Consider the following 8,542-nt stretch of genomic DNA (forward strand, 5'->3'; position numbering starts at 1 on the left):
GGATTTGTAGGGACAGGCAGTATCACGTGGCGGGGGAGGGGGGGCGGTGGGTGAGTTCTAAAGCCAGGCTTCGGGGTCCGATTCCTGGCTCCATCACTTACTGCTGTGACCCTGGACAAGTTACTGAGCCTCACTGTGCCTCAATTTCCTCATCTGTAAAACGGAGCTCTTCTTTTAGTATTTCTTGTAATGTTTATTTATTTTTAAGAGAGACACAGAGCGTGTGCAGGGCAGGGGCAGAGAGAGAGGGAGACGCAGACTCCGAAGCAGGCTCCAGGTTCTGGGCTGTCAGCACAGAGCCCGACGTGGGGCTCGAACTCACGAACTGCGAGGTCATGACCTGAGCCGAAGTCAGATGCAAACCGAGCCACCCAGGTTTCCCTAAAACGGAGCTCTTAATACTAACCATTCTCGCAGGTTTCTATGGGGACAAAGTAGCCTGATACATATGAAGTACGTGGGAATGTCCCACCAAATACAAAGTACCTGAGACACTTTGTTATTTACTGAGCACCTACTACATGCTGGGCACTGAGCTGAGGCTATGCTATAGAGGCAGCCAGCTGAGCATCAAACATGGGCTCCCCTTCCACGGCGTAGAATCGTCACCGGGAAGTGGCTGTCCAGCCAGGGACTCTCCCCTTGCACCTAGGTGGAGCCAGGCGACCAGGTTCTGGTCGGGGGAGTGGAGGCAGAAGTGATGGCATCGATACCCCGAGCGCCCCCGCGAACTCCGTGCTGAAGACGGCAGAGTGCGTCAGCCTGAGCCCTCCTCCCCACCCCGTGAGTAGCAAAGCAGAGTTTCCCCGCTGAAGCTGGGCTCCCGTGAGTGAGAAGAAAACTTCTACCGTGCTAAGCCGCTACACAGTTTACCTGTTAGAGCAGTCGCGCTGCCCTTCCTCACTGAGAACTCAAAGACACATAACACGCAATCCCCATCTGAAAGTCAAGTGGGACTCCCTTCTCTGGGCCACCTCGATTCTTTTTAATGAGCAATGAAATGTAAGTTTCTGGACACAAAAGAGAGAGACTGAAGTCGGTCTCCTTTACTCTCTACTCAAAACGATGCTGAAGACTGACAGATTTACCCATCTTTCTGCCTCCCGCTGATGTATAAGTGTTTCAAAGATCTAAGCCATACAGAACTCTCGATTTCTTTTTTTATTTTTTAATGTTTATGTATTTATTTATAGAGGGGGGGGCAGGGGAGGAGCAGAGAGAGGGAAAGAGAGAGAGAGAGAGAGAGAGAGAGAGAGAGAGAGAATCCCAAGCAGCCTCCACGCTATCAGCACAGAGCCTGATGCGGGGCTTGAACTCACGGACTGTGAGATCATGACCTGAGCCAAAATCAAGAGCTGGAAGCTTAACCAACTGGGGGGCTTAAAACAACACAAATTTCTTGTCTGGCGGGTCTGGAGCCTGGAGGTTGGAAATCAAGGTGTAGACAGGCACTCGCTCCCTTTGAGGGATCTAGGAGAGGGTCCCTCCTCGCCTCTTCCAGCTTCTAGTGGCTGGTCCTAATCTTTGGTGCCCCTTAGCTTCCAGCTGCATAATAGAATCCCTGTCCCTGTCATTGTCACGTGGTCATCTTTCCTCTGTGTCTGTCCGTCTCCTCTTTGTATAAGGACACTAGTCACATTGGATTAAGGGCCCACGCTCCTCCAGCATGACCTCATCTTAACTTGCATTGTAATTACATCTGCAAATAAGGTCACAGGCACAGGGACCATGGGAGGGACTTCAGCATATCTTTGGGAAAGGGGGCACAATTCAGCCCGTGACAGGCAGCCTATTAAAGCATTATTATTTGATTTATATAACTAGAAAACCTCTAGATAAGGTAAACAGAGATCTATCCTGAATCATTACAAGACTCTCACTCAATTCCCAAACCTGAGCCAGTTCACAGACCCAGGGTCCTCGAAGGAAGAGGGGACGGGTCTCCTTAACAAAAGCCTTGCAACATTGCCATAAATATCCTGGGAATAGGGGCGCCTGGGTGGCTCAGTCAGTTGAGCGTCTGACTTTGGTTCCCGTCCTGATCTCGCAGTCCGTGAGTTTGAGCCCCGCGTCGGGCTCTGTGCTGACAGCTCAGAGCCTGGAGCCTGCTTCGGATTCTGTGTCTCCCTCTCTCTGACCCTCCCCCACTTGCTCTCTCAAAAATAAACATTAAAAAATTAAAAAAATATATATCCTGGGAATTTTCCTCTAAGCCTTCCCCAAAAGGACATACAGTGTCATAGCATGGTGACAGTTCACTCGGGAAAGGTCACTCCTGCGTCATTTTTTTTTTTTTTTTACTTTTCCTTTTGAAATAATGTTAGATTTGCAGAAGAGTTGTGAAGATGGTAGAGACGTTTTTACGGTTCACCCAACTCGCCTCACCTCCTCCTACCCCTCATACACCACAGTATCTTTGTCAAAACTAAGAAATTAACATCGATACGAATGCAGTAGCTAAACTACAGTCTTTACTTGGATTTAACTACTTTTTCCACTCTTTTTTTTTTCTATGCAGATCCTTTGGGAAACACTAGAATGGACGCTGAATGGATGTTAAGCCCTGAGCATTGGTGAAGTCATCAGACGCAGTGTGGTGTGAGGGGCGCCTGGGTGGCTCAGCCGGTTGAGCGTCTGACTTCGGTTCCGGTCCTGATCTCGCGGTTCGTGAGTTCGAGCCCTGCGTCGGGCTCCGAGCTGTCAGCACTGCTCCGAGCCTGCTTCAGATTCTGTGCCTCCCTCTCTCTCTGCCCCTCCCCCGCTCGTGCTCTGTCTCTCTCTCTCTCAAAATAAGTACATTAAAAAAATTTTTTTAAATAAATAAATGTTAAAAAAAAAAAAAAAGGAGAAGCAGCAGCAGTGTGGTGTGGAACTCCTTGACCATATAAATGCCAGCAGAAGCATCATGGGAAGGAAAAGGCAAACTCCTCTTCAGAGTATGTGTCTCATCCAGGGAGGACAAGTCCCCCCACTCCCTTCATGATGGAAGGGGTCTGATAGAATCGAACGTCCACCAGGCCGGTGTCCCCAGGGAAAGGTTCCACATCAGCAGCACGGGGGGCGGGGGTCTCTGCCGTTCACAGTGCTTCCAGCAAACTTAATCGCTTATCCAACTTGCTGGCGTGTGGCAACCATTTTTGTTGTGCTCATGGGTCTGTGGGTCAGGATCTACAGAGGACACGGCGGGCATTGCTTTTCGTCTCAGGTCTACAATGTCCAGGGCCTCAGCAGGAAAGATGAGAACGGCTGGGGCGTGACTCAATGGCCAGGGCTTGGAATCTCTGCAGATTTCTTCATTCACATTCTGGTGCCCCAGTGACCCAAAGCCTGGGCTCAGCTGGGTTCCCACACATGCCCTCTTTCTGCAGCTTGAACCTCCCACAGCCTTCCATCTGAGCCTCGAGAAGGGGCCTCCCAGGAGGGAACATCTGGACAGCAAGCATCCCAGGAGACCCAGCAGAAGCTGAGTGGTCTCTACGACTTAGCCTTAGAAGCCACACTAAGGCGTCATTTCTGGCATATTCTGTCGGTGAAGGTGGTCATGAGCCCATCCAGGTTCAAGGGAAGGGAGAAGTGGCAAAAATTCAGAGCCCCTTCTCAAGTCATTCCAGAAGGTTCTGCACGCAGCATATGTCAACCGGGTCAGCCTTGGGGAAGGACTTCTACGTTGCTGAGCGTGTGCACAGCCCTCCATCTTGCACCTTGTACGTGGGCCCATGGAGGAAACGCTGGGTGGCTAGGCAGAGGCTGACAGACACCAACAGAACATGCTCTCTTACCCCCTCCCCTGCAGGCGTTGCCCCTGGTGAACACTCACGTGACTCATTTTTCACACTCTGAATCCGTGCTGACGGGCTACTCCACATATTATTCCCCAAACCTCCTTGTCAATAAGTTTCCAATTCTTCTCTTTGCAAGTCACTGACCATCCAGCCACGCTGGGAGTCTGTTAGCAACCATCCACGAGTTCATGTCGATTTGTACCCTGGCCATCTCTCAATCCGGCCAAAGTGGCCAAGCAAATGTACCCCTCAACATTCAGCCCACTGGGAAGATCTTCCTTCACAGCCTTTCCTTCAGGGTCACCTTTGGGTGGGGCTGTAAGGCTGCAGCCGTCTACGCGGGGGGACAGCATATCGTGATGGCTGGTGCCGTCGTATCATGCAGAACCACCTGGAAACTAAGCTGGAGCTTTTTCTCCGCCACTCATGAGAAACTCCCCAAGGGACCGCAGGTGTAGATTAACAGAGACAGTGCAGGGGCGCCTGGGTGGCTCAGTCGGTTGAGCATCTGACTTCGGCTCAAGTCATGACCTCACATTTCGTGAGTTCGAGCCCCGAATTGGACTCACTGCTGTTGTCAGCACAGAGCCCACTTTGGATCCTCTGCCCCCCCCCCACCTCTGCCCCCCAGCCTCTGCTTGTGCACTCTCTCAAAAATAATTTTAAAAAATTAAAAAAAAATTTTTATGTTTATTCATTTTTGAAAGACAGAAACAGAGCACAAGCGGGCGTGGGCAGAGAGAGAGGGCGACACAGGATCCCAAGCAGGCTCCAGGCTCTGAGCTGTCACCACAGAGCCCGACGCAGGGCTCGAAGTCACAAACTGCGAGATCATGACCTGAGCCGAAGTCGCTCGCTCAACTGACTGAGCCACCCAGGCGCCCCACATTAAAAAAAAAAAAAAAATTTTTTAAAAAGGAGACAGTATGTAGCAAAAATCGATCTCAAAGGCCCCTGAGCCACCTGTACATGCAACCGACTAATGGCTTCCAGTTCACGTTCAAGCTTATATACCATTTCTACTCAGCAATGCATCACTGTGGGGCATGCCCAGCCTTGCTCTTGGTGGATCAGATGACATCCAGTTCATGCCATAGGTAGGTGTCCATTTCTCAAGACCTGGTCGTTCCCTGTCAGGCCCTGACTCTGGTGGATGAAATTTCCCAGACTGAGAAGTCACCCGGCTCGGATACTTTGCCCCCAATTAAGTCCTGAGCCTGATCCTTCCCTGAGTCTACCCTGTAGCTCAAGGAGGTAAAGATTTAAATGCAGCCGCAGAGATGACCTCTCATTCTTTGCAAACTGTTCTTGCGGAAACACCTCCAGCTCAGACAGAAGGGGAAGACAGTGCAAAATGAAGAACCCTCAGGAGCTCAGACCTTTTCTGGGCAGGAAGCAGGCTGAGAAAGCTGGATTCTAAACTGTTTTCTTCCAGAAAAGAATGACACGGAGGGCGAATAGAGCCCAGAGGGTAGAGCCTGACACCTTGTCAGAGTCCTAGGAGGCAGCACTGGTCCCTAAGCAAGAGAGGGGGACCCGCGCCCAGCTGGATTTCTGTGGACCAGCGACTGTGTGCCTCGTTCCCCACTTTTTGAATGTTACTGCGCGTACTTGCGCCTGCCTCACCACTGTATGTTCGGTGTGCGATCGACAGGTAACTCGCCTGTGAGGGTGGTCAGCTCGAGGCCCCGCACCGCTCTTGATTCAGATGATGAGATCCTGGAGCTCAAGCCTGTGTCTGATGCTGGAACAGGATGGGGCTTCCGGGATTGGGACTTTCGCGTGTGGGAGGAACACAGAGAATTTGTGGCCAGAGACTGTGGCGGTTTTAACACCCGGCTCACACGTTCCTTGACCCTCCTCCTTTAGGATGAGGGGAAGGTATGTCCCCTTGAATCTGGGGTCTGTAACTACGTGGACAGTTTCTGAGCCCATGCTCTAAGTGGGGGCTTCCTGTCTCTGGGACACAGCGGTGGGCAGAGCGATGCCCCCAAAGGGGTCCACACCCTGCTCCCGGGAAGCTACCAACAACGCTGCGTTGCACGGCAAGAGGAACACTGACGGCGGATTAAGGACTTTAAAATAGGGAGAGCACCTGGGGTTGCCCAGGTGAGCCTGGCGTGATCACACGAGCCCCCCAAAAGCGGAAGCGGAAGGCAGAAGAGCGGATCTGGGCAATATGACAATGACGAGGAGGCAGGACAGGCGCGGCTTTGAGAGGAGGAAGAGCGCCACGAGGCAAGAAATGCAGGTGCCTCTAGAAGCTGGGAACGGCCCTCGCTGACAGCCAGCTCGGCATGGGGAGCTCCGTCCTCGGACCGTAAGGAATTGAATTCTGCTGCCCGCCTGACAGCACGGGAAATGGACTCCCCCCCTGGAGCCTCCAGAAAGGACCACAGCCCTGCCCGCACCCGTGAGCCCCACCGCAGACCTCAAACTACGGAACTGCGAGATAATCCATGTCTGTTGTTTTAGCTGCTGTCTGTGGCAGCTCGTTACAGCAGCTACCGACACCGACACAAAAGCTTTGGACCTGAGCGACTCTGCGGGGAGGAAACCCAAACTGCCCACCCCTCCCTCCCCGCCCCCCGGGGGAGACCCTGTGCAGAGAGAAATCAGCAGCCAGCACCACCTCGCCAGCCCAGAGGGAACCGCCTTGGAAGGGGACCACCAGCCTGCCGGCTGGGTCACCCCATGTGGGGAGGAAACAGGTTGTTCCTGCAAATTCCTGTCCAAATTTCAGACACACGAACAAGACCACGGTGGCGGTGGTTTTAAGCCTAAACGTGTCTTGTGATTTGTTACGCGGATGAGGGGAACACACGCATGTGGGGGTGAGGCCAGGAGGTGAGACGTGGCCCGGGAGTGCCAGGCCTTTTGTGCTGGCCACGGTGACAGGGATGAAGGGATTATGAGAAGAGTCCGGATGGCCCTGATGGCGTTCAGGTGAGTGCCGGGGGACAGCGGGGGAGCAGTGGCTGAGTTGGGGGTCACTCCTGCCACTGGAGGTGTGTAGGCTGGGGGGCACCCAGCTCCTGAGGTCCTCTTTGACTCCTCTTTACTGTAAACATAAGGCAACGTTCTAACAGTCTTTTGCAAAAGTATGACCTAATACAACTTTTTCAGAAAGGAGCACGACTGGAGAGCGTGGGCAGAGAGAGCTCTTTGGTGGAGTTTTGCCATTGGGGCGGGGTGGGGGGCAAAGAAAACGGTCAGTAAGTGGAGAGGCATGAGGGACCCCGACTTGGGGGGGGGGGGTGTGTTCGAAGATGGGAAACGTGGCAATGTGTCTGTGTGCACGTGGGAAGGATGCATCTCAGGGCACGACGAATACGCCCAAAGCGAGGTTCTGAAAGGTTTGCAAAAGCTGCGGTTAACAGTAAAACCCAGGCGCTCAGGCTGCCTTAGAAATAGAGCAGCCATACGTCCCACTTCTGCCCAAATGGGGAAATCATGGTCCTCGGCTTGGGGGCTGAACCTGACACTCGGGAGAGGAGGGTTTGCGGCCCCCACCAACTGCCCCACCTTCCCTCGGCCCAGAGCCCTGCAACGCCTGCCCCTTTGGACTCAGTCCTCAGTGCATGCAAAATACTCCTGCTGCTGATTCCTTTAGTTTTTATGAATCCCATGGGCCTAGAATCCACCGGACTCTTTCCCACCTCGAGGAATACTGTGCTTGAATCGGTCTTTCAAGAGAAAAATGTTTTTAAGTGGAGGCATTTATCTGGACTGGGACTGCAGAGGGCACCTAATAACTTCTGTCACCTGGCCCCAGCCTGTCCCCCCACACTAGCCCACCTGCAGAGACTTTGCAACTTTCCCTAGTCCCTTCCAGTGCCTGGCTGCTGCTGAAGAGAGCTTTTAAGGGTGCATACGACCAAAGAGCCCCGACACAGCCAGGGTCTTAAATCCTTTTAGTCTCTTAGAAAGACCAGTGTCACCCGAGCTGGGTCCCAGACATAGACTGGGGGGTTGGGGGGAGTCCCAGTCTGGTTTTTATCCTAGTGAGCGAAGTTAGATCCCTTGATCTCTCTGTTCCCTGCCAATTCGAAGGCTCCAGCTTCTGCAGAGAGATCTCTCCCCAGATTGACTGCAACAGGGGAGTTCTCGACCCGGGCCGCATGCAGGAATCGCCTGGAGAACTCTTCCTGTGGAACAGCTCTGCTCCCCAACCACACCACCACCTCTGAGCAGCGGGCCTGGGCATCCGGGGTGCAAGCAGGTAGGAGACTTGGGCTTGAGGCTTGGGATGGCCAAAGTCAGGTACAGCTTTAAGAGCACGCACCTGCCTCTACCCTATCGTTGGCCGTCGGGGTGGGGACTTACAAGTGCTCACTTAGTCTTGACTCTGAAGGGTGGTGCTCCTCCCACAGGACGGCTGATACCGTTTGTACTTATTTAGCAGTTACAGTAACAGGGACAGACCCCTAAATAACACACGTGGCAGTTATTTGACAGAAACAGGGACCACACATGATCCTGTTTCAAAAAACTTATTGAAAGGTCTCTTTGCAAGTAACAGCGTAATCCTACCGTCTTCTTGGCCACAGCGTCAGTGTTTGGCTCTCTGGGTTCTGACAAACCAGTGTCCAGGAATGCACAGCCTTAGCTTTCTATCCAAATGGAACTATGCTCTGCAATAAAAGATGGGGTGGGGGGGGATGGGGTGTCTGGGTGGCTCAGTTGGTTAAGCACCAGACTCCAGCTCAGGTCATGATCTCAGGTCTCATCTTGTCTTGTCTCATGTGAGTTTGAGCCCT

The sequence above is a fragment of the Panthera leo genome, chromosome B1 (genome assembly GCF_018350215.1).
Source record: "Panthera leo isolate Ple1 chromosome B1, P.leo_Ple1_pat1.1, whole genome shotgun sequence".
Classification (NCBI taxonomy): Eukaryota; Metazoa; Chordata; class Mammalia; order Carnivora; family Felidae; genus Panthera; species Panthera leo.